The sequence below is a fragment of the Typopeltis vanoorti genome, chromosome 10 (assembly GCF_054136105.1).
Source record: "Typopeltis vanoorti isolate ZY-2024b chromosome 10, IOZ_Tvanoo_1.0, whole genome shotgun sequence".
NCBI classification, from domain to species: domain Eukaryota; kingdom Metazoa; phylum Arthropoda; class Arachnida; order Uropygi; family Thelyphonidae; genus Typopeltis; species Typopeltis vanoorti.
In genome coordinates this window covers 73,489,568-73,517,325 of record NC_143558.1, presented here as the reverse complement: position 1 = coordinate 73,517,325, position 27,758 = coordinate 73,489,568, and the positions used below count along the sequence as shown (strand labels likewise).

The 27,758-nt window shown below is 37.5% G+C and overlaps 1 protein-coding gene across 1 annotated transcript in view; it reads left to right on the top strand.

Annotated features, from left to right (window-relative positions):
• The window catches only part of LOC150102509 (cilia- and flagella-associated protein 61-like), a 509,206-nt gene that overhangs the window by 335,623 nt on the left and 145,825 nt on the right, over window positions 1–27,758 (top strand). The window lies entirely within an intron of this gene.

The window sequence follows — 27,758 nt, the reverse complement described above, 5'->3', positions numbered from 1 at the left end:
AACACTATATAATAGGGCAAAATTAATCTGCTCATGATGACAAGGCCCTGACTACTGAACTAAACCATATCCTCAACACTTTCTTAGCCAATGGTTATAACCCCAAAAAAATCCAAAAAATACTAAAACCAGTAAACCACAACCCCCCTCCACAATTAAGATTACATCAAGTCGATCACCATCCCCTACATCCAGGGCACCTCTGAGAAAATAACCAATATCCTCAAAAAATATGACCTTACTTCCTGTTACAGACCATATAAAAAGTTGGCATCCCTTATCCGCTCTACTAAAGACCAACCACCTCCCCTAGACCTACCTGGTGTATACCAGGTCCCTTGCAGCTGCAAATTGTCCTACTTTGGCCAGACAGGCAGAACAACTATTATCAGAATTTCAGAACACAAAGACTACATCCGGTTTCACCAGTACAGCCGCTCTGGGCTGGCAGACCATGCCTTAGTTTCTTGCTTTCTTCCTCATTTGCTTTGTGTTAGTGCCTGAGTGCACATACCATATCTTTATGTTCCTGAAGATGGCAATGTGACGTTGCCGAAATAAATATAGAAGTGATTCATTAAAGTTAACCTTTAATTAATATACTTCATTTGCATTGTTAATTCCATGAACTAATTACCAGTTATGTCTAACCAACGTATAAGCCTTGCTACTACTCTTCCTTCTGTATATCAATGACCTACTTCAGTTGACCTCCAACCCAATACACAATTTTGCAGATGACAGCACATTGCACTCCAACCTTTCATTTGATAAATCTTACGCTACACAACTCATTTCAACCCACAGAACATCACCACAACTTCCCTTAATTCGGACCTCCAAGCCATCCTTCAACACTAGTAAAACCCAGTTCTCTCTTATTTCCCACAAAAAGGGACAATTTTCCACCAGTATTATTTTTGATAACACTCAAATTCACAGACAAGATGAGATTTCTCAGAATTACTTTGACATCAGGCCTCTCCTAGCATAAACACGTCACAACCATTGCATCCTCGGCTTTCAAAAAACTAGGATTTTTCTCTCTTGCTCAAGATGTTACATCACCTCTAAACAGCTATAAACCTTATACAAATCACAAATCTGCCCCGCTATCAAATACTGTTCTCATATTTGGAGTGGAGCTCCTGAAAGCTCCCTGAAAATGCTTGACTCAATACAGAGGAGAGCAATTACATTGATAAATGACCCATCTCTTACCAACTCACTCCCCTCACTTTCACATCGATGCTTAGTCTCTGCAATTTGCATATTCTATAAATATTTCCCTGGAAAAGGTTCATCTGAAACAGCATCAATAATTCCCCCAATCTGTACTAAGCCCATTGGAACACGTGCAGCTGCTGCCCAACATCCTTTCACAGTACGCTTGAAACCCACAGAACAAGTTTCTTTTCCTCCTCCTTCATCCCTGCTACTGCTGTACTGTGGAACAGCCTTCCCTCTGATGTATTTCCCAAGGAATACAATATACTGGGATTTTAAATTGAATTTCGCTACACAACTCATTTCAACCCACAGAACATCACCACAACTTCCCTTAATTCGGACCTCCAAGCCATCCTTCAACACTAGTAAAACCCAGTTCTCTCTTATTTCCCACAAAAAGGAACAATTTTCCACCAGTATTATTTTTGATAACACTCAAATTCACAGACAAGATGAGATTTCTCAGAATTACTTTGACATCAGGCCTCTCCTAGCATAAACACGTCACAACCATTGCATCCTCGGCTTTCAAAAAACTAGGATTTTTCTCTCTTGCTCAAGATGTTACATCACCTCTAAACAGCTATAAACCTTATACAAATCACAAATCTGCCCCGCTATCAAATACTGTTCTCATATTTGGAGTGGAGCTCCTGAAAGCTCCCTGAAAATGCTTGACTCAATACAGAGGAGAGCAATTACATTGATAAATGACCCATCTCTTACCAACTCACTCCCCTCACTTTCACATCGATGCTTAGTCTCTGCAATTTGCATATTCTATAAATATTTCCCTGGAAAAGGTTCATCTGAAACAGCATCAATAATTCCCCCAATCTGTACTAAGCCCATTGGAACACGTGCAGCTGCTGCCCAACATCCTTTCACAGTACGCTTGAAACCCACAGAACAAGTTTCTTTTCCTCCTCCTTCATCCCTGCTACTGCTGTACTGTGGAACAGCCTTCCCTCTGATGTATTTCCCAAGGAATACAATATACTGGGATTTTAAATTGAATTTCAACAAGTTTCTCCTTTCCCAACCCACTACCCACATACGGTACTAAAGTACTATAGGTTGACCAGCCACCCTCTCATATATGTGCCCAACATAAAAAAATAAATAAAAATAAAATAAAAAATATTTTTAAAAAATTCAACTAATAGGAGCCAAAGATCAGCACAAAAGCAGGAGCAATTTTTGTGGGTGCAAGAGATCAGCAGGAAAAAATGAATTGTTAGTTGTTGCAGTAGACCTAGTATTGTAAAGGATAATTTAGATGACATGCATCAACATAGGCTCGGTAAGTACAGGGCAAGTAATTATTGTGAGGGACTTCAGGTAGGGATTCATGGATTGGAAAGAGGAAAGAATTCAAGCAGAGAAGAAATGTAATTTGTGCAACTACTAAGAGATAATTTATTATTATTATTGTTATTATTATTATTATGTGACACCTCCAGGGAGTCCAAGACTCATCAAGGGAGGGCTTACTCCACAATTCTCTGTCTCTACCACTCAATCCTCCAACTACAACGAACTGTAACTACACCGATGCCATCTAACACCCACCACCGCTAGTATTTCCACAGAAAATCACAAACATCCACGCCCACGGCAGGATTCGAACCTGCAGCCTTTTGGCTGGAGAGCGGATACGCTAACCACTAGACCAGCTAGGCCAGCCGCTGAGATAGATTACTGTAAACAGCATGTGAGAAGGGACCTGAAGTTTGAGTTCATCCTGGTGACATTAGAGGATTTGCCCATAACCAAGATCGTTAATCGTGAACATATAAAAATAGTGGATATTAAAGTTCCAACATTATTTCAAAGCTGAATGTATGTAGAAACTATGAAAGTTTCGTAATTTGACCAGAGAGCTTATGAGGATACAATCCTTGTCATAGGAGTTACCTGTTTCTTGCACTGCTTAACAGGCAAAAACTTTAAGAGAGCAAAACTCTCATTCAATACCAAAGCAATCCAATTACATAGAGAATTGTATTTTTCATAGGTGAACTCTCAGTTAGTGTGTAAAAGTTATTAATCAACAAAGAGCCATATGGCTTCATTTTGGTGATTAATGTTGGATTCTTAATATCCACTATTTCTATATTATTTATGTTGCCAAAATGAATCTATATAGCTCTTTCTTGATTAATTACTTTTAATCAAGAAATTTTAATTGCACCGACCGAAAATTCGCTTATGAAAATTTAGTTCCCTGATATTGGATTGCTTTAATATTGAATGAAAGTTTTTGCTCTCTTAAGGTTTCTGTGTAGTTTCTAAAGAGAACCAACCAATCAAAACAGCTGTCAGGCCAGTGAAACATTTATCAAATGCACTAATAAAAGGCAAATATATGGATGATGCTTGGGCAGTGGCTGTGTTCTTTTAAGTAGTGCAAGCTAAAACAACTCCGATGCTGAGGATTGCATTCTATAAGTTCTGATCAAATTATGAAACTTTCATAATTTCTACAAACTTTCCGCTTTGAAATAATATTGTATCTTAAATATCAATTATTTCTATATAATTTACATCGCCAAAATGGAGGAAGTGGGAGAGACAAGAGATCTGGGGGTGATGACTAATAGAAACCTGAAATTCAGCAAACATATTACAAAGGTGGTGAAGGTAACCCAGAGGATTGCTGCAATACTGAGATAGACACTGACCTCCAGAGATAAAAGAGTTGTCATTCTGTTGTATAAAGCCCTGATCAAACCACACTTGGACTATTGTTCTCCAATTTTGTCCCCAGGATTTGAAGGGGATAAATTAACTGTGGAAAGGGTACAGAGGTGGATAACAAAGATGGTTTCAGGACTATACAATGTCGGTTATGAGGATCGGCTGAGGGAATGCAGACTTCGGAGTTTGGTAGATAGGAGAGGTGATATGATCGAGACTTTCAAACTGCTGAGAAGTATTTAAACACGTGGATAGGCTTATGTGTTTGTCACACATGATGAATTGGATTTAAATGGTATTGATGCGAACACAGATTGATAAGAAAATAACTATTCATTAACTTAAAAGCTAATATTTCGCTGGTATTATATCCAGCATCTTCAGAGCACACAAACAAAGTTTGTTACAAATGCGAGACAACCACAATTCGTTGTAAAGGTGGGCTAGTATAAGTAATTGCAGTGTATAACACAAGACTAAAGTCCTAATACAACGCCATCTAAGTTATAAAAAAAAAAAAAAACGGTAGTCCAAAGTTTTGAAAAAATATAGTAGTCCAAATAGTAGTCCTTGAAACTTTTGAAAAATAGTAGTCCAAAGTTTGAAAAAAAATAAAGGAACAACTTCTCTGACTTGTGGAAGCTTCTGTACAGTACTTTTTTTTTTTTCCAATTGATCCTGTCTGCTGGGGTATCCAAAGCATGGTCTGCCAGACCTGAGTTGCCATAACGAAAGTGACGGATATATTTTTTGTGTTCACTGAGACGGATGTCCACAGTTCTTCCTGTCTGTCTATAGTAAGCTCGACGACAAGAACAGGGCACTTCATAGACTCCTGGATGTGATAAAGGAGTGAATCTGTCCTTAGGTGAATGGATGAGAGTTGCCAATTTCACATAAGGTTTAAATACAGTGCGCAGTTAGTGTTTATTAAGCACCCTAGATATCTTTTCAGATGTGCTTTTAATGTACGGGATGGTGATAGTTTTGTTGAAGTCTAGTCTACCACAGAAGACTATAACAAAATTATCATCGTCAAAATTAAAAATTAAAAAATAATAAAAAAAAATTATTTTTTCCTAATCAGTAACCAATTTATTAATAAATAAATTTACATATTAAAAAATTGCTTTATTAAAAATATTTCACCTTCACCACGAACAAACACCAATAATAAAAGTTTCATATCTCACAGAAATAACGCACGCAAGCACATGATACACTGCCCTAACGAGCAGTGTCTTAATCACTGGTAACGTGCAATGAGAAGCGCAAACGAATATCGGCTGTTGTTTAGCGCGTGATCTGAGAGGCCTGCTTCACCATAATGGTTATATTTAATGTGTCTAATGTGTTCCTTCTTTTCTTTCTTGTTCATCCTGTTTCATCAATGTACGGTAAGTTACAGGTGCAGCGGATGCAATAGACTCCAGGATGTGCCAATGGGAGAAGAGGATCCTTAGAGGAGCTGAATATGGTTTTAAGTTTAGTGGGTGGTTTAAAGGTGGCATTGAGATTATAATGTTGTAGGATTCTGTTGATTTTTTCTGATAACCCTTTAATGTATGGATGGCTATGGTTTTACTGTAATCTAGATTCGTTTTTGTTGTTGTTTTATGGAGTATTTTATTAATAGTGTTTTTGTTATAGCCATTATTTATGAATGTGTCACTGATGATTTTTAGTTCTTGTTTCAGGGCTTGCTGGTTAGAGCAAATTGTTGTAGCTCTGTTTTTAAAGGTGTTAATGACTCCATATTTTCGTGATGGGTGGTGGTATGAATTAGCATGTATGTATTGGCCAGTGTGTGTCGGTTTTCGGTAGACTGTGAAGGATAGACTGCCTGAAGGAAGACGTGTGACTAGTGTATCTAGGAACGGGAGCGAATTTTGATTTTCGATTTTGATGGTAAATTGTATGCATTCATGTTGTTTGTTCAGGTGGCTAAGGAATCTGTTTAGCGTTTGTCACCCGTGCAGCCAGATCGTGAACACGTCGTCAACGTATCTAAGCCAGACGGTCAGTCTTCGCGTGGCAGAATCAAGAGCCCTTTGCTCAAAGGTTTCCATGTAGAAGTTAGCGATTTGAGGGGGGGGGATAGTGGTGAGCCCATGGCTGTACCTTCTTTTTCTAGGTAAAATTTGTTTTGCCACACGAAGTAACCGGACTGTAGTACGTGAGCAAAGAGGGCCATAATGTCGGGCGGAAATTTATTCTGTAGTGGGAGAATTGTGTCATTGATGGGGACATTAGTGAAAAGGGCAGAAACGGCGAAACTGATAAGTCATCTTTGTCGAGTGTTATGTTTTTAATTTTGTTTATAAAGTGTTGTGTGTTCTTTATGTAGGAGGGGGAATGACCTACCAACTCCTTGAGTGTTGATGCTAATTTCTTGGCTAAGTGGTAATTGGGAGATTGTCTATTCCTTTCACAATTGGTCGAAGGGGAACATTTTGTTTGTGTATTTTCGGGACCCTATATATTCTGGGGGAGGGGGGGGTTGAGTTTTTTAACCGTGTCCGGTTATTTCTCTGTTTTATCCTTTATCCTGTTTGTCGGGTTATAATTTATCAGTTTATGTGTTGTTATCAGCTACTAGTTGATTCATCTGAAGTATGTATGTATGTTGACCTGTTAAGGATGACAGTGGCATTGCCTTTATCCGATTTCGTTATTATTATGTCTTGGTTGGCTTTTAATGACTTAATTGCTGCTAGTTCTGTTTTTGTGAGATTGTTCTGTATGGTTTTCTTAATGTTTAGGACATTACTAGTTTCTAATCATATTTTATCCACTATATTGTTAGGTAGGGACCTGATACCTCTTTCTGAGTGGTAGATAAAATTAAATTTGTTTACCTTTTAGGTGCTATTGCATAGTTAAGTCCTTTATTCAGTAGCATAAGTCCGCCACTGTTCAGGGTGTGGCTTGATAGATTGATCACATGGTTCTTGCTTACCGGTGGTTGGTCGCTCCTTGTCTCCCTTGTTTGCTGTTCGTTGTTGGTGTTTATCGGGGAGGAGGTCTCCTGATTGGATGGATTCCTGTGATTGGCCGCCATATTTCGGCGTTGTTTCAAACTGTGGAATTTGGTCTTTAGTTTTTCTTTATTCTTTTCCAGGGTATGTTTGGCTAAATTGTCAGTAATTCTTTCAAGTACTTGTAGATTGTCTGGATTAATATAGTTCGATAGTTCAGATTGCAATTTTGAAACCAGATTTTGTGTTATTGCTAGGTTTTGGCGGTGCGTTCGATCACCTCCTAAGCATTGCTTTTTCTGTGCGGTCATAAATACGGAGAGCTTTAGCGGATGTAAATTTCTTTTTTAGCCTGATGCAGATAGGAATAAGGTTATTGTCTCTGCATCTCTTTAAAAATTCCATAATTTTGAAAAATGCATTCGGATCACTAACCAAACGGCCAATGTAAGCTTAAAAGAAAGGACTATGATCTAACTGTTTATGACCTAATTGACTCAATATCAGTCAGATGATAACTAGTTAGAACTTTAAATCTCCAGCATTTCATAACACTTAGAGTTTGGTTGGATTATAAGCATTAAATAATCAAACCTTAGTCCTTATTCTAAATAAAAATACCTTACTATGATATATTTTAGGCCATCACTAATGCTGCTATACACACACACACACACATAAAAAATATATTTATTTATTTATACAATATTATTATTATTATTATTACGTAATACCTCCAGGAAGTCTAAAGGCTCATCAAGAGAGGACACCCACTCTGCAACTCTCCGCCTCACCACTCAATCCACCTACTACAGTGAACCTCGCCATCTACTAACCACCACAAACACTAGTATTTTCATAATCAAAAACATCCATGCCCATGTCAGGATTCAAACCCACAGCCTTTTGACTGGAGAGTGGATACACTAACCAAACAGCCAACCAAGCCGACAATATATAAAAACACACACACAAAATATTTTTTTTTTCTGAAAATTAATCTGAACAAGCAGAATTTTCATTTGGTTTTTGTTTACTGTTTTTGATTTTTGCTTTAGTTAACTTTTTTAGTTGAGTGTCATGTGTTTTAACTGTCTCTATGATGTTTATTAATAGTGTAAATAAGTTGACATTCATAGTATTTCATTCATTTTGTCTAGCTATAAAATGGATACATCTCTCAAAAATATGTACTCTTTCTCAGCACACATCCATGACTTAAAGACAAATTGCCAGTGAGTGTGGTGTTAGTTTGGGTACTGTTAATATGATTTTAAAGAGGTTTAGATAGACAGGTACCTTTTCTCCTGACAGAAAAGAAAATGTGGACAAAAAAGGAAAACTACACTTACTCAAGATCGTTCACTAGTGACAAAAAGCAAAATGAATCCAAGATTGTCTTCTGTAGACGTAAATAGAGACATGGCAACTAGTGGGATTAATGTTTCTGATATTATTATTATTATTATTACCCCAAGACCTCATAGAGTCAAAGACTCATCTGGGAGGTCCTTTTATCACACACATCTCATCATACCGAGCCTTAAACACACTCAAACTCCTTGCAGACACCACACTCCCATGCAAGGCATTCCAATCATTCACAACTCTGCACGAAAAAAACCTGCATCTCACTCCCCTGCTCACACTCGCTTTATACAGTTTCCAGGGATGACCTCTGGTTCTTCCCTGATCTCCCACTATTCTCTGTAGAACTTCTCCACCATTGATCTTATAACAACCCCTTACCAACTTGTAGGTCTCTATCATATCTCCCCTCTTCCTCCTCTCCACCAGACTCTGCAAATTACATCTTCTCGATCTTTCCTCATACTCAACATTCCAGAGTTCAGAAACTAACTTAGTCAGTCACCTTTGAACCTTTCCAACATCTCTTCATCCTTCTGAAAACCCGTTGACCAAATCTGGGCACAATAGTCCATGTGTGGCCTAATCAAAGCCTTATACAACGGAACAATTCCAAGAAGCTCTACATCATTCCCAGAAGCCTTTGTGTTGTCTTCACAAGTTTGGCGATGTGTCCCCTAAATTTTAGATCCTTATCCACTATCACCCCCAGATCTCTTATTTCCTCTACCTCCAACAATATATTCTCACCAAGCATATTCTGCATCCCATCTTTGTTTTCCAAATTTTAAAACCTTACAATTTGCAACATTGAACTCACATCCCCATTTCCTTGCCCAATCACTCAATTTATTCGAGTCTTCTTGCAAGGCCACAACATCTTCACTACTCTTTATGGTTCGTCCCAACTTTTCATCATTTGCAAACAACCAATTATCTCCATCCAAATCTTCGCCAATATCATTAATATACAAGTTAAATAGTAATGGCCCGAAAACACACCCCTGAGGCACTCCACTAGTTACTTTCCTTTTCCTGGATATCACACCCCCATACACAACTTGTTGATACCTATCAGATAGCCAGTCTCCAATCCAATGCACTAATCTAATATCCAACCCCATCTGCTCTAGTTTCACTGTCAACTTATCATGAGGTACTCTATCAAAAGCTTTTGCGAAATCCAAGTATATTACTGTATATCCTTCTCCTCTGTCCAAGGAAGCAGTCACTTTATTGTAATAAGTAAGTAGATTACTAAAACATGACCTATCTTTAGCATATCCATGCTGTCCATCAAAGATTATACCATTGTTGTCTACCCAACTCTGGATCCTAGTAGTTCTCACAAGCTTCTCCAACAACTTAACCACAACACCTGACACACAGATAGACCTATAGTTTGATGCTTGAGTTCGATCGCCTCCTTTATGAAGTGGCACAATCTTGCCCTCCTTCCACTCCTTAGGAACTTGACCAAGTGCAAGACTCATATTAAAAAAATATGTCAAGGCAGGTGTCAACTCTCTGGCACTTTCCTTCAGAATATGCGGTGATATATTATCAAGTCCCACAGCCTTATTTACATCTAGTTTACTCAACTCCCCAAACACCTCTTGCTCACTTACAGTCAGTCTCTCCTCCCCATCATCAACTGCTCTCAATCTCTCCATGAAGTCACATGCACAAGATTGAAAGATCTTTATGAACTGCTCATTAAGTATCTCCACCACACATTCTGCAACAGCTGTCTTTATAACATTTTCTCCAATCAATGTCATCCTCCTTCCATAATCATTCCTTCTTTTGCTGGCTACATATCGAAAGAACTCCCTAGGATTCTTTTTGGCTTCATTAGCTAACTGCTGTTCATACCTCTCTTTAGCTGCTCTCACCAACCAAGCCACCCTCCTTGCTTGGTCTTTGTAGACTCTCAATTTCGTTTCCTTCCGCCACTCTCACCCCACTTTCATCCCTTTTAACGTCTGTTACGGTTTTGAAATCGCTCTTTTTCTTTTTTACAGATTTGTTAACATTTTTTTGCCTCTCTTTCTCACCATCCTTCTCTTTCAAGCATGCATCCATGCTTCCCACAACATTCTCATTACTATCACTTTCTGTCATCAATTTCATATTTGCATTCATCAGTTCCTCGTTGAGGTCACACTTCGCACACACACCCTTCTTCCATCTGTGCTAAACATCCACAAATCATTTATGTAATCGAATCAATACATATAACAGACCTCACACTTAACGAAATGACTGAAATCTAAATTAAAATCATGGAATGACAATGCTGCCGCCATTTTTTTTTTTTTTTTTTCTGTGTGGGGAAAACGGACGAAGGCCATGCAGAAAAGGAGTCCTCAGTTGGCAAAAGTGTACAAAAATTGGTCTGTTGAGAAGTGAAAAAAGGTCATATTCACAGATGATAGCCGTTTCTTTGTCCAAGAAGGGTGAGTCCGCAAATCAGCGGCTGAGATGATTTCTCCCACCCACCTTCAACAAGCTCCTTAACACCAAACTAAAAAGATGTTCTGGGGTTGTTTTACACATGATGGGCAGGATCACTTGTGCTTGTTGATGGTCTGACATAAAAATATTGTAGAAAAAAAGTGATCCCACAGATCCAAAAAGAAAAATAACTCATCTTCCAACAGGATATTGCTCCATGCCACACTTCAAAAAAAGTGAAAGAGTTCCTCAAAAATCATGGCATCCAATTGCTTCAGTGGCCAGGTAACTTTAACTTGACATTAACCTAATAGAAAATTTGTGGGCCAAAGTGAAAAACAGACTTGGAAAATTAAATTGTGATACAAAGGATAATTTAATACAATTTATTATAAAAGTATGGTTACGTGATGCAGAAATGAGAAAAATGTGTTCTACATTGGTAGTGTCCATGCCTAAACAAATTAATGAACTTATTAGGAACAAAGGAGCACATATAAAAAAGTTAGAGTTTTATTTTTGTACAGTTACACCCCGAGTTACATAAGCAATGCGTTCCATAAATCTTTACGTAACTCGAATTTTACGTAAATCCAATTTGTAAATTACATACATACAATAAAATGTTCAATGACTATTCATACGCTGTCTTGCATTAATGTTTTTGCCATTAATCAGATATTTTCCATTTTTAATTTTTTTGTGATCATGAATGCTTCTGTGTCGGTTCATTGATCCAGTGAGACAACAATTTCTCAATCTCTGATATCTAGCCCAGCCTCTTCTTGGTAATAATTGTGCCCTTCAATGCTACCGCACCTTTCGTGCTTTCAACAATGCAAACTTTATCCTTCATTATTGTATTCACTGTCGAAATCCTTCGATTTATTTCCCGAGCTGTTGTTGATAGAAGTTTCCTGCCTTTGTACATCAAATTATTTTCAACTTTTCTTCTAAAGTAATTGCAGACTTTGCTTTTTAGATTTATTACCAGCGCATTTGATTTTGCATATATAATAAAACTTTGCACATTTTCATTCCATTTTAAGGGTTAAAAAAAAAAAAAAAAAAAAAAAATGGCAGTGATAACAAGTGACTGAGCTAACTGCGCAAGGCATCTTCTGTACTGCAACAAGACCATCAAAGATGCACCTGCAGAAAGCCGCAAACCGGTTCATATGCACTAGTAGATTTATTACGTAACGGCGAATTTACATAAGTCACATGTTACTTAACTCGGGGTGTAACTGTACTTATTTTATATAAATATATGAGGGCAAGTTGAATAATTAATATGGGGGATTTCACTTATGGGGATATACATATATACATTGGAAGGAGAAATGGTCACAAGGAGGGAAGGCAATGGAATTTTTCTGCTAAGAAAGAATTACCTGAAAAGGCATGCAAAATAGAGAGGACTTGAGGTTTGAAAGGGCTGGATGTAGTCATGGCATCAGAGAAATTAGCAGTAACCAATCTAGTGACACTGCTTCTATTTGGGAAAAATTCTGCTTGCCAGCAATCTCCCAGACATGCAGAATTTTCTGTTAAGAAGAGGTATATTTGAAATTACAAAGCAGGTGTTGGATTTTGAATATATAGAGAAGATTTGAATAATTAATATTTGCTTCAGAATCCAACATGATCTTCCATCACATAAGCTAGACTTGTAATTATTAATTAATGTAAATCACTTGTTTATAAATTAATATTCATATAACTACCTTTAACTTTATTTGATATTTAATTATTTAATCAAGGATATGTATTAATAGTGAAAAGACTCTGTATTAAAATATTATTAAGTTTATTTTATTTATTGCTATGTTGATATTATAAGAATTTGTATTTAACATTTTAACTGCGTATTAATTGAAGTGTAAATATTCTTTATTTATTCCTATATGTATAGGTATAATGTTATGCAATGCCTCAGTTTTATTATATTTTGTTTTGGTTGTCATTGAGATGTATGTAAGAGAGCGAGCGCGAGTTTAGAACAGTGCGTGAGAGAGAGAATGGAAGGGCTGGAAAGGATTTTAGTTGAAGAGAGCACGAGAACAATTTCGGCAGGATATATAAGCTAAGAACGTGAAAAATTGATTCTTTCGGATGGAATCGGAGGAGAAGCATTCATTCGGGGAATCTGAGTGTGATAGTAGCAAGTTGGCGAGTCACTCAAGTAGCTAATTAAAGTCTGCTAGTCGAGGAGTGGGTTAGCTAGTAAGTTGCAGAACAACAAATAAAGCAACGGAAGATAGCATAGTAACAACCGGATGACTAGCGATAATTTTGTTGAGATTTAATTCCAGGCCGACCTTTCAGGGACACACGGAAACTTGAAGCATAGCACAGAGTAATTAAGAGAATAAGTAGAGGCAGTAAAGTTGAATTTAAACGATACCTGTGTTAAGAAATATAGCGTCTAAAGGATTAATTAAATGCCAGAAGTATAGGCATCTGTGCGTAAAAACTTCAAGTTAAAGAATTACTGTGTGTTACCTTAGTTCAAGAGTTATTAGTAGAATACTGAATTGGTCAAGTGATATCAAAGATAGTACAAGCGTTTTGATCTGAGCAAGAACGTTTAACTATGTGAATTGCAACCGTTAATTTATTCAGTTATTACTAAGAAGATTTGTTTTAATGAGTGCTGTTAATTGTTTTTGTGTGTATACAGTTATAAGAAATGTTCGTATATAAGTAGATGAACAAGGAAGATTACCAGTAAGAATTATCCATCTATTGATATTCCTATGCGGAGATATGTATGTGTTTCTTCCTAGAATATCCCTATTTTAACAGTAACTATTGCAGAGATTAGTTGGAGTGTGGAATTAAGAATGTTTACTTGTGAAGAAGTGTTACTGCACTTTTTTTGTATTTGAAACTTAAGTAACTGTGAGATATTAGTATAATTGATCACTAAGGAACTTTATGACATTGAACTTTATTAAATAGTTGAATGAACCTTGTGAAGACTGTATTTCAGACAGCAGATTAACCATTGCCTGAGATTGTATGACTGTGTAACCAGATGAGTTAAAATGTTTATAATACCTTACTCAGTGATTTAAATTAATGTGTATAATTTATAAGACTAAATTAAATATTTGTTTGTTGATTTAAAGTTGTATTTTGCCTGAATCTCTTTTACTGCACTATTCATAAAATATTTGAACCAAAGCGGGTGAATTAAATAAGTTAAATAAACTCGGCCAGTATATTTAATAATAACACATAAAGGAGAAATAGTTTTGAGTTGATTTTACTTTAATTCTTGGATAATTTAGATATAGAGTGGCGCAGTCAATAAATATAAATTTTCTCTATATATGGATTAGAAATCAACTAGCAACTAATTTTTTTGTTTGAGAACATCGTAGTGACAAACATGTCGGATCCAAAGTATAGGTTAAGACGAAGTAGGATCCAACACAGGTGATTATGACAAACTGAGAAGTTAGCTTAGATCAGTGCCATGGCATAAAAATATGGAGGAAAGCAATGTTGACAGTACATGGGACATGGACAAGGGATGTTTGAAGAAGCAGTATTAATCTATACCTAGAATCAGAAGGATAAATCAGGTAATAATTAAATTAATGAATAGCAAGAGGAAACTAGCTGATGAGGCCAAAAGAAATCCTGAAGAGTTCTTTTGTGTTCTTCCACTGTGTCATGAATAAAAAGAAGAATGACTGTGGAGTGAAGACTAACAAGTGCTAATGGTAGAAAAATAACAGAAACAAACCATAGTTGAGCTACTAAATGTCCACCTGGAGGGAACACCCATGCAAAGTGATCACTCAGTAACTCAGTTATTTGGTTATGTTGCAGTGATATTGCAGCCAGATGTGACATTGGCTGATGTTACATCTGGCACTGCATGGAGGTACTTCAGGCATTGCAGAACCTTAATGTAACTTGGGATTAGATGGCATGTCAGCTCTTTTTTAAAGCCTTAGTTCTGGGAAGATGCCAGTGAAGTGAAAAAGAGCATAATAGTTCCACTACATAAAGGAGGCTCTAAGACAGAGGCAGTTATTTATATACCAGTTTTATACCAAATTTATATACCAAATCTCAGGAGTCGTGGTAAATGCATTGGAGAAGTTTGTAAAATTCATAATTCAAGACTGGTTGGACAGGAATAGGATATACTTTATAGGGGACAAAATGATTTTGTGAAGGGTAGGTCTTGCCTTAGTAATCTGCATATATTTTAAAATATAATTGTTCAGATGGGTACAGAAAATGGCTACTGGGTGATACTGTTAGACCTTTGTGAAGACACGAACAGAATTCCACACATAAGTCTGTTGTATAAATTGTAGCAAATTAGATTACTAGTAGGTAGTGTCTTGTAGTAGTTCTTGTGTTTTGAGAGCTCTGAAAGCTGAGTTGTTTATTTTAGAAAAACTAGCAATATTAGCTAGAAATTCTATTATAACTAAATTATATTATGGTGTTAAATAGACTTGTGTCAAATTTTTATTTAAATGTAAATTAATATAAGTTATTTTGTACACTAAGTTACACAAAATGGCACTGATGCAGAGCAGAACAGTGGTGTCCTAAGCATCATTGTTCAAGGATTCAACCAGAAGGACTTTGTTCAATGCAATATCTGTGAAATGTACTTATTACCAAAAGTGAAAGTGGTGGGAGAGTGTGCCAAAAGTGTTACGAAAGTGAGTGTCAGAAATGCTGGCAGGGTTGAGAGATTGTAGTAGACATAACAGGTAATAAATCTGAAAATGTGTTCAACAGTTATAGAGGAAGATAGGATTGAGAGAGGAAGTAAAAGTGACTCGATTAAGAGAGATAATAAATGTGAAGAATGAAGAGTTAGTTGTAATGAGGGAGATAGTGTAGTTATGCAGAGTGCTACACAGGACAATATGTGAGCTAGAGCAAATCCAGAGACACCTTCCCAGTGATTCAGCTGTGAACAGAAAGAAAGAAAGAGGTGTAAGAAAACAGAAAGTAATGCTTGATCAAGAGAGAAAGAAAAATTAAAGAGAAAATTTTGTATTCCAGTTCTTTTGAAAGAGGTGTGCTTGACAAGAGAGAGAGAGAGAGAGAGAGAGAGTGTGATGAAATCGTGCCTCCCAGATGCAGGGATTAATGATTTAGTGAGACTACTTAGAATGCAAAAAAGGTAAAGTGAAAGAGGTGATTGTTTTTGCTGGAATAAATGATTTGAAAGAAGAAACATATGGTATGAGGGAGGACATAAAGGAGTTACTTGAAGTAGCAAAAGAAAAGAGTGAGAGAGTTAAGATTGTGAGTCAATTGCGTGGTATGACAGAGTTGAGTTGAGAAGGTAGGCCATGATAGCAAATGAGTCATTGGATAGGTTATGTGAAAGGAATGATGTGGAATTTGTGAATTTGAGAAGTGAGTTTGATGGACAAAAGGACTTATACAAGGCAAATGGTTTACATTTAAATGGATTTGTTGTTCAGTGTTTTTTGAAAAAAGTGTTGAATGAAGTGAGATTGAAGGTGTAAAATTGGAGAACTAGAACTTTTAGGGAGAAAGCTGTTGAACTAGTACACAGAAACCAATGAGTCAGTTGAGTGTAAGAATGTGCAAAAAATGCCTAAGTTAGTACTGCTGGTAACAAACTAGAATAGCATAGTTATTATAAAACATAAGGTCATAAGTGGGCCTAAGGGATTTTTGCACTTTATGTCAGCCAGTGGCACACCCAGGATTTAATCTTGGAGGGGGCCGAGTACTCAAGAATTAATCTTGGGGGGGGGGGGGGCGATGTGAGTAGATGATTTGAGAATATACACACTATGGATTGCATACGACCTATGCCTGATCATCTCCAGTGATCGCCAATAATACATGATACCTATGATCTCTGGCTCGGCTCGAGCAAACAAAGTATCGCCCGAGCACTACTTCGTTCACCTTGCGTTCACAACAACCGTGATTCCCGAGAGCTAGAGGGTATTCCCACCTTATGTGACCACTAATTCATAAGTTGTATAGAAATAGAAGACACTACACAACATAAATTTAAAAAAAATTAAATTAGGAAAAGATTTTGGAAATTTTTCTAGTTTTTTTTTTTGCCCTTTTTCTTTTGGGGGGAAGCCAGGGCCCCTTGGTCCCCTCCCTGGGTGCGCCAGTGATGTCAGCTAATGCCAGAAGCATTCAGAACAAGTGGGAAGAGTCATGGACATTGGTTAGTTCATCCTGAAAAAAGGTTATTGGCATTAGTGAGACATGGCTGACAGAAGATAATATAGTTAGTGGGATGGAATGCAAAGGGTAGAGTGTGTTCGAGGAGCATAGAGAGAAAAGAATGGAGGGGGTATATTATTGATAACAGCCAATGAACTGCAACCAATAAAATAGCACATTTGAGGCTATCTAGTGTCAGATAGTGACCAACAGAACAAAATATACTGTTGGTCGCTGCTATAGACCAGAGGATGTGAAGGATGATGTGAATAATATGCAATCAGCAAATAAGCTTAGTGAGTGGAGGACTTCAACTATGAGAACAGAGATTGAAGGAGGAAAGAACAAATGGGAGGATGGAAATGGAATTTATGCATTTACGAAGGAATAGGTATCTGAAGCAGCCATGTGATGAGAGTGCTAGATCTAGTAACAGCATCAGAGTATTTCTCTGTAACCAAGATGACCAGATTACTACCAATGGTAGTAATGTTGGTCTTGACCTGGAAAATGACTAAATGTGTAGAATTTTCATTTAAGAGGAGGTGGGGAATATGTGGAATTACAGGGCTGGTAAATGATTGTTTGGAGCAGTGTCATGGCATGAGAAGCTGTGCAAGAGAAGGATGTTGATAGTGCATGGGAGGTATGCAAGGAGTATATGTGGAAAATAATGGCAGACTACATACTTAGAGTTAGGAGTATAAATCAAGCTGGAGTTAAATTGGATGAATACCATCATCAAGCAGAAGCTACAAAATATGAAAAATTTGTACAGGGAATTCAGAGGGAAAGATAACCAGCAAGTGCAGCATACAAAGCTCATTTAAAAATGGTGACCAATATGGTAAGGCAAAAATCAGAGAATGAGAGAAAATTAGCAGTACATGCAAAAGGTAACCCTAAGGAGTTCTTTGGGTGTTCAAATAAAAGGAAGAATGTTTATGGCAGAATTATTTTATTGAATGCCTATAGTAAAGAGGTAACTGAATCTGACAAAATAGTAGAATTACTAAGTGAACACTTTGCAATTGGAGTAACAGGAGAGGCAAGAACTTATATAGAAGTAGAATTAAATGAACTGGAGGTGCGTAGGATATTGCAGAACATTGATGTGAATACAGCTATGGGATTTATTATTATTATCCCCCTCCCCATGAAGTCAAAGACTCATTACAGGTGGTCCTTTGTCAAACACCCCCCCCCCCCCCATCACATGCCCTAAATGCATTCAAAGTCTCTACAGACACCACTCTCTCAAGCAGTGATGTCAATGCAAAAAACCTACTTATCACTGTCTTGCTCACACCCTGCTTCCAGGGATGAACTCTGTTTTCCCCCCCATCTCCCACCAATTTATGAAAAACTTCTTTAATGTTAATCCTATTACCAACTTGTACATTTCTATCATATCACTCTTCCTCCTATCCACTAGACTCTGTAAATTGCATCTTCTCAACCTTTCTTCATACTCACCATTCCAGAGATCAGGAACGACCTTAGTCATTCACCTCTGGAACCCTTGCCAATATCTCTTCATCCTTTTGAAAGCCAAGTGGCCAAATGGGCGCACAGTAATCCATATATTGCCTAATCAAGGCATTATATAATAGAACCAGAATCCCTTTATTTCTACAAGTCAGTGTCCTCTAAATTTTAGGTCCTTATCTGCCATCACCCCCCAAGATATTGTGTTTCCTTCACTTCCAACAATATATCTCCAGCCAGCATAAAATGCACATCCCATCTTTGTTTTCTAAATTTTAAAACCCTTCTTTTTTTTGCAACATTGAACTGGAATACACACTCTCTTGCCCATTCACTCAGTCTGTTCAAATCTTCTTATAAGGCCACACTATCCCCATATCTGCTCTATTTCTCATAGTCCTTCCCAACTTTGCATCATCTGCAAACAACTGAATATCTCCATTCAGATCTAACCCAATATCATTAACATATGAGTTACACAGCAGTGGCCCAAAAACAGACCCTTGAGGTACACTACTAGTAACTTTCTTCTTCCAGGATATTGCTTCCCCATACACAACTTACTGCCATCTATCAGATAACTGAACTCCAATCCAAAGCACTAGTCTAATATCCAACCCCTTCTGCTCTAGTTTGACTATCAACTAATCATGTAATAATCTATCAGATTATTACAAGAAGCCTTTGCAAAATCAAAGTATACTACTGTGTATTCATTGACTTTGCCCACTGCAGTCGTTACCTTATTGTAATAAGTTATTAGATTACTAAAACATGACCTCCCTTTAGTAAATCCGTTCCGTCCATCAAAGAGAAGACCATTGTTGTCAACCTATTTCTGGATCCTGGTTCTCACTAACCTCTACTGCACCTTACATCTGACACACAGATTGGACTATAATTTGATGCTTGAGTTCAATCACCTCCCTTATGAAGCAGTACACTCTTGCCTTCCCTTCACTCCTTTGGAACTTGAACCAATGTATGACTCATATCATTTATAAATGATATAAGTCATATATCATCAAGCCCCACAGCTATATTCACATCTAGTTTACTCAATTCCATATATACCTCTTGCTCATTCACAGTCAGTCTCCCCCCCCCCTCCCCAATCATCCATTGCACTCAAACTTTCCATTATGTCACATTCACAAGGATGAAAGACCTTTACGAACTGTTGATTAAATATTTCAACTATATCCTCTGCAGCAGTTATTGTTATACCCAGTACAGTAATGAGGGTAGGAAGCGCCTGTGGCAAGTGTCTAACTTGCACCCCCTAACCCAAAAACGACAAAAAGTTTGAAAAATTTAAATGTAACAAGTTAAATTTTACTAAATGCAATATGTTAAATACTTACTATTAACCCCATCAAAATGAGTTGCAGTGTGTTGCAGAATTTGTGTGTCTAAAGCGGCATATTGCTGAAATTTAAAAATACAATATAAAATAGCAGACTTTTATATCTATTTATTTATTTTAATTTTTTACATTTTTTATGTTTTGCACCCCGAACCTAGTTGCGCCCGTGGCGGGTGCCTCTTTCGTCATGCCCTCGTTACGGCACTGGTTATACCATTTTCTACAATCAATTTCATCCTACCATAATCATTTTTTTTTTGCTTCATTAGCTAACTGGTACTCATACTGCACCTTTGTAGTATGAACCTACAAACTGAGCTGCCCTCCTTGCTTGTTCCACATACTCCTCATGAAATTCATTCTTACCAGTCAGCTTATATTGTCTCCATAATTCCTTCTTAATCTCTTCATTCATCCATTTTCACACCTACTTTATTTAACCTTCTGACCTTTAAAATTCATTTATATATTGCTTATCTTGGATAGTTCTTGAATAGACACCCAAGCTGCATTGATCTGCTTTCCACCCAACTCCTCATTCCATGCTACACCTGCAAGCTGCCTTCTGAGCTTCTCATAATCGCCAGACTTGTAGTTCCATATATATACACTTTCCTCACAGAAGTCCTCACATGACTGGCAATCACCCATATAATCATGTAATCACTCAGGTGACTTTCACCAACTTGAGTAAGATTTGACATCTCATTTATGATGATATCCTCTGATGAGATGATCAATCCTAATATGCTCTCTGTTACATACTGTCTGAAGTTGTCTCTTAAAAAGTTGAGAAATTAATTTTCTTTACCTCCATTTACTATTTCATCATCCCAGTCTGTATAGCCCTAACTAAAATCACCCATTATGATTACCCTTTTCTTATTTGCTTAGCTGATTTGTTTATACATTTTATGGTCACTACTTTCCACATTACTAGCTCTATAGCAATATCCAACTAAGTATTTCATTCTCTTCCCCTCGATCTCACACCATATCTTCTCATAACCACTGCCACTATTTTCCTCTTGCACGTATCCCTTGTATCTACATAACTCCTTTTCTGTCATCAATAGCATTCTGCCTTCCTTTTTACCTTATCTATTTTCACGAAAAACATCATAACCGTCCATCTTTATTCCTGTGAGGATATCATCCTCATCCACCCATGTCTCACGTATTCCAATAATTTTTGAATGAACGAACGCAATCAAACCAACCATTTAATTTCCCTTGTTTCTGATACTTCTAGCATTTTTATACAAACTTAACAGCTAATTTCTGGATCTATAACAAGTTTCATTGATACCACTTAGATGTGACTTTTCCAATCTCACAATCTGAGCATGTGAGAATTTATGAGAAATGGAATTGGCAATGGTTTTGACCCCATTTTTTTAATTTAAGTCTCTTCTCTTGATTAGTCTCAAGGGGATGGAAAGAGAGGGAAATAGTCCCATTGCATAAAGGTGGCTCCAGGACTGAGGTAGCAAATTACCATCTGATCAGCATCTCAGCAGTTGTCAAGTTATACAAGAATGTGATACTATATGGGGGTGCAACATGTTTTTGTGATGAGCGAGACATTCCACAGTAACTTGCTCACATTTTATAATACAGCGACAGCTGAGTTGGATAAAGCCAATGGGTTTACAGTGATACTGCTGAACTTCGCAAAGGCTTTTGACAAGATATTGCATGGAATTCTAATCAGTAATATTGCAGCACATGAGGATGAAAATAAAGTTGATAAAGTGGATAAGAGAGTGTGATTAACAGAAAGATACTAGACAGTAGTTTATTTACAAGTAGAGTCCAGTAGAAGGCCTGCAACTAGTGATGTATCACAGAACTCTGTTTTTAGGCCACTGTTTAATTGGTACATCTGAGAGAAACGATTCAGTTGTTTGCATGATTAAAAATTGGGTAGAGTAATGGTCAATAAAGGTAATATTAAAATTTTTCAGGTTCATTTTAATGTGGCAAAGTATAAGTTTATGCATTTTGGAGTGAAAAGATTACCAGATGTGTACCACATTGATGAAAATGTACTACAGCAAATAGATGAAGCCAGGATTTTGTGGTGGTAGATAGGAAGGTAAAGTGTAGAAGCATATTGCAAAAGTTGCTGAAACAGTTAATTTGATTACTTGGTTATTGAACAGCACCCTGATGAGCTGAGATAAGCAAGCTGTTATACCACTTTATAGGACTTAGTAAGACTCCATCTTTACTACTGCAACAGATCTAGTCACTTAAGTTTCTTGAGGATGAGGAAGATGTGGAAAGGATTCAGAGGCCAGTGACCAATATTTTAACAGATCTATGGAATGCACCTTATGAAGATAGGTTGAAGGTCTGTGGGTACAGAAATTACTTAACAGGCAGAAAAGGAATGATTGAGAAAATGATATGATTGAGACATAGAAATTACTGAAAGGTGTTTACAAGATTAAAAGTGAGGAAATGTTTCATAATGGGTCTGGTGGTGGGAGTACTAGGGACCATTCTGGAAATTGAGCCCAGAGTGTATTTAACATGCGTGTATGAGGGCACTAGATTTTTTTTTTTTTTTTGCTTGGAGAGTGGTGAATGAGTGGAATAGGTTGCAGAAGCTGTTGTGGGTGCTGTGACAGTGAATGAGTTCGAAGCAAAGTATGATAGATATTGCACAAATGTTAGATAGCTTGGCATAAGTTTAGGGCCTCCCTTAATTAGGACTCCATGGAGCTGTCCATGTGGTATTAATATGGAGATGGATGTGAAACTGGTGATTTGGATAAAAGTTTGGTTGATGGATAGAATCTAATCATTCCTTTTCTGCCTGTAAACAATATCTAAGAATGGTGTATGAGAAGAGTTGAATTTGAGGAGAAAGCAAATAACCAGTGGTGTACCACAGGGCTCAGTACATGGTCCTTTGCTGGTTAATTTATACATCAGTGATATTGGAAATGATATGAGGGGAAATACTCAGTTATTTTCTGATGATGCAAAGCTGTGAAGAGTGATAGTCAATGAACATGATGTAGAGATCCTGCAAGATGACCTAGACTGACTGTATGGGCAAAAGTGAAGGGCTGCCAGTTTAACCTGGCCAAGGGTAAGGTGATGCACTTTAGGAAGAAAAGATCACAAGTTGATGGAACTGAACTGCAGAAAATTAATGAGGCTGGGATTGGGGGCAGGGGAATGATTGTGGACAGGGAATTGAAGTTCAGAGGGCAATATTAGGTTGCCAAAACAGCACATCAGATTGCATCCCTTTTGAAAAATACATGAACAGGAAGGGATAGGAAAGTTAATATTCCCCTTTATAAGGTTTTGATGAGATCACATCTGGACTACTGTTCATAGATCTAATTATTTAAATTCCATAGACATGAATTGGTGTTGAGGATCCAGAAGTGAGTGACAAGATTATGGCAGATCTGTGGAATGCTCCCTAGGAGAATAGATTGAAGGTCTACAAGCTTCAAAAACTAGCTAACATGCAAAAAAGAGAGATTATGATATAAGTATTTAAGTTATTAAATGGATTTTATAGAATTGACACTGAAGACTTTTTTTCAGTACATGGCAGGAAGAGAGAGAGAGAGAACCAGGGGTCACTCCTGGCAGTTATATAACAGTGTGATTATAAGGATGTTTAGACTAGACTTTTTGGTTGTGGTAGACTGTGATATAAAAGGGGAAAAGAAGAATAGACAGAAGTGGTGAATACAGAGGAGAATAAAGTGGTGGAAATTGGATGAGGAAGGCCCAAGGAATAAGTTTAAAGAAAAGGTATTGAAAGAAATGAAGTTACCAGAGGATGTGGAAGAATAGTGGGACGTTAATAGTCGGAATATTAGAAAAATTGGAGAAGAGGTGATTGGTATAACATCAGGAAAGGGACCGCCTGAGGATAAGGAGGCATGGTGGTGGAATGAGGAGGCGCAGTTGGAGATCAAGGAAAAGAAAGAGGCAAAGAAAAAATGGGACATGACTGGAACTAGATCCGACAAGGAGGCATATAGATTAGTGAAGAAAAATGCAAAGAGAGCTGTGGCAAGGGCGAAAGCGAGGGCAGTTGATGAGGTTTATGAAGAACTGGAGAGAAACAGTGAAGCTCAGTTGTTGAGAATAGCGAAAGCCAGAGATAAGGCCTCGAAAGACATAACATCAGTCAAGCAGATAAAGGATGCCTCAGGAGTAGTATTACAAGAGGAGGACAAAATCAGAGGAAGATGGAAAGAATATTTCCGTAAACTACTAAATGAGGAGAATCTGAGAGAGAGGTGTGAGGATGGAGAGGCAAACGAGAGACCGGTGCAAGACATAAGTAGAGAGGAAGTGGATTGGGTACTAAGAAAAATGAAGAATAGAAAGGCTGTGTGGGCAGACCAGATACCTGGGGAAATGTGGAAAAGTTTGGGCAGTGAGTACGTGGATATGTTATGGAATCTAATGAGGAAAATCGCCCAACAGGAAAAGATACCAGAGGAATGGAGGAAAAGTATTCTCATCCCAATCTACAAAAGAAGAGGAGATGTTCAAGACTGTGGCAACTATAGAGGGATCAAGCTGATGTCACACACATTGAAGCTATGGGAAAGAGTAATTGAAGGAAGGATACAGCAGGAAACGAAAATTGGTGAGGAGCAGTTTGGATTTATGCCAGGAAGAGGGACAACAGATGCGATATTTGCACTAAGGCAATTGATGGAGAAATATAGAGAGATGCAAGTGGATCTGTACATGGTGTTTATAGACCTGGAAAAGGCATATGACAGAGTGGCCAGGCAGGAGGTATGGAGATGTATGGGGAAGAAGGAATGTGTCGGAGAAGTACGTGAGGTTGGTGAAGGAGATGTATGAGGGAACAGAAACTCAGGTCAGGTCTAGTGTCGGTATGACAGAAGGGTTCTCCATTGTCGTAGGGCTACACCAAGGGTCAGCTCTGAGCCCCTACCTCTTTGACCTGGTCATGGATGTACTAGTGGAGGATGTCAAGAAGGAGGCACCATGGAGCATGCTGTTTGCCGATGACATTGTTCTATGCGAATCATCCTGAGAGAAGCTTGAAAATACCCTGGAAGAGTGGAGAAAGGCATTGGAGGAGAGAGGCATGAGAATTAACCAGGTGAAGACTGAATATATGTCAATGGGGAGTGACGAAGATATGGTCATACGACTCCAGGGTGAAAGGCTAATTTCAGGGAAGAAATTCAAGTACCTTGGTTCGGTTGTCGAGAGAAATGGTGACTTGGATGAGGAAATACAGCACCGAATAACATGCGGTTGGATGAATTGGAGGAAGATGAGCGGGATCCTTTGCAACAAGAGAGTGAGTTGTAAGAGGAAAGGAAAGCTGTATAAGATGGTGGTGAGGCTGGCGATGCTCCATGGTGTGGAGACGTGGCCTATAACCAAGGTACAGGAGAGGAATATGGAGGTAGCGGAGATGCAGATGTTGAGATGGATGAGTGGTGTGACAAAAAAGGACAGGATAAGGAATGACTACATCAGAGGGACGGTTAAGGTGGGACCAATTGGCAAGAAGATACAAGAACGTAGGCTGAGGTGGTTTGGACATGTAGAGAGGAAGGGTGAGGAGTATGTTGATAAATGAGTGGAGTATATGGAGTTGGAGGGAAGGAGGAAAAGAGGCAGGCCCAAGCTCAGGTGGAGGGATAAGGTGACAGAGGATCTTAGGGAGAAAGGATGGAGTCCGAAGGACGCCCTGGACCGGAGAACTTGGAAGACGAAGGTTAAAGATCGGTGCGCTGACCCACGTTTAACATGGGATAAGGCATAGTGAAAGAAGAAGAAGAAGACTAGACTTTTTGCTTTAAGGGTAGTGAATGGGCAGAATAGGTTGCCAGAGGTGGTTGAGAGTGAGTGCTTCATCAGTGAACAAGTTCAAGGAATGGTAAGATATATATACTATGTGAAAAATGGGTCTATCACAGTGAGTCTTCTGATTTCATGAAGATACCCATATAGTAATAATACTAATAATACTCTATGAGACCATAAGCTAAATAACTTTCATTATCCAGTTTCACATTTCAAAATTTATTAATTAATGAATTTTCAAAAATAAATTTAATAAATTAAAAGTTAATTAATTTATTTATTAATAATGTTGCTACTTCTTTTTCTGATTTCTGTTGTCTAAATATAACATCTTATAGTATCTGTAAGTATTTATGTTCAAGTATCTTGCTCCTATTTAAATCTTCTTCGTCTTGGTTACACCATTTGTCTCAAGTTATATCTGTAATTGCTTCACTGATATTATCTCTTTTCAGTTGATGTTTCTAATATTGTTTGTGGTTATCTTCAACTCTGGAGTTTGATTCTGTTCCATTAACTGACTATTCAATGCTTGCCCTAGTTTCCTGACAGAAGTAGTGAAGAAATGTGTATAACTGTAACACCCTATCTATCATGGTATTTATAAATTATTAGTCCATCTCATTCATTCAGTATCCAAACAGATGTCAAAGGATATAAAAAATAACCATGATTATCAAATAAATAGTCAGAGTTACTTAAAAAAATTGAACTCTGGTTGGTTCTCCATATTCCTTATAGACTATGTAGATATTTCCTTCTGTTTATGTAGCTTACATTCTTAAGCAACTCTGTTCTCCATTCTCAATAAAAAAAAAAACATAATAAATAAAATAAAAATCTAGTTCTCACTTCCTTAATATTAAACCTCGCTTTTACCAAACTTCCAAGAGCAACTGCTTGTTCTTTTCTCTCTTGTCAGTGTCAAAAAATTTGTTCTTTATTTGTTTTATAATCCCTTATATGTCTGTCATAATCTCCTCTCTTCTGCCTAGAACCCAGTTTTTTGGAACCCAGAGACCTTCAGTCTATTGGCATAGATATATTGCACAGCCCTAATAGTATAAAGAACTTGTCAGATCACACTTGAACTATTGTATTCAAATCTGGTCACCTGGTTTTCAGTGTGATATGGAGACATTGGAGAGGATCAGAAGCGAGTTACTAAGACAATATCAGGACTTCTGCTAGCTATGGAGGGAAGTTGAAAAATGTAGATTGCAGAATTTAGTGGATAGGAGGAAAAGAGGCGATATGATAGAGACATATCACATATTAAGTTTGTGAGAGGATTTATTGGATTAATCCATATGAGATTATAAAAAAAGTAGAAGGCGATAGCAGAAAAACCAGAGGTCATCCCTGGAAGTTATGTACGAGTGTGGTAAAGAGGAGTGTGAGGAGTAGATTTTTTACATGGAGAATTGTCAGTGAATGGAACACATTACCAGAATGTGTTGTTAATGCATGGAGTGTTAAGGATTTTAAGATTTGGTATAATAAATATGTTGTCAGTTGAATGAACCTTCCATGATGAGTCTGCCAACTCCATGAAGGATGCAATAATAATAATAATAATAATAGCATCTTAGTTATATGACCCTATATCCTCTCCATCACTTTGATGTAAACAAAAACTGAAGCAATCAAAACTGAGTGCAGTTTGGTTGCCTTGGTTTGACAGAATTGTTTGAGTAAGCAAAGGGATTGAGCTGCAGAGTAGGAAGAGATCAGAGATATGGAATCAATGTGCATCAGCAAGTAGGAGTGGGGGGCCCCTAGTAATTAAATAGTTTATAAATAAAGGTATCCTGCCCTCATCATAATGCAAAAACATACATATCACCTTACATTCTGATGAATTGATAGGCTTCCTCTACATGCTTTCCAGTAAGGAATTTACTGGAAAGTGTGGCATTCAAAAATCTTCCTTTTCTTGAGGGTAAGTTAACTGCTATTGCAATGATTAACACTGACAGGCCTTCATGGAATCAAAACTCATTATTACATTGTTTTAGATTTTCACACTAGAAGGTTTCTCAACTCTCAAGAACTGTGTGTCTTGAAATTTTATAAATTGTTTTATGTATGGTCTTTTTTTTTTTTTTACAAGTTGTCAAATA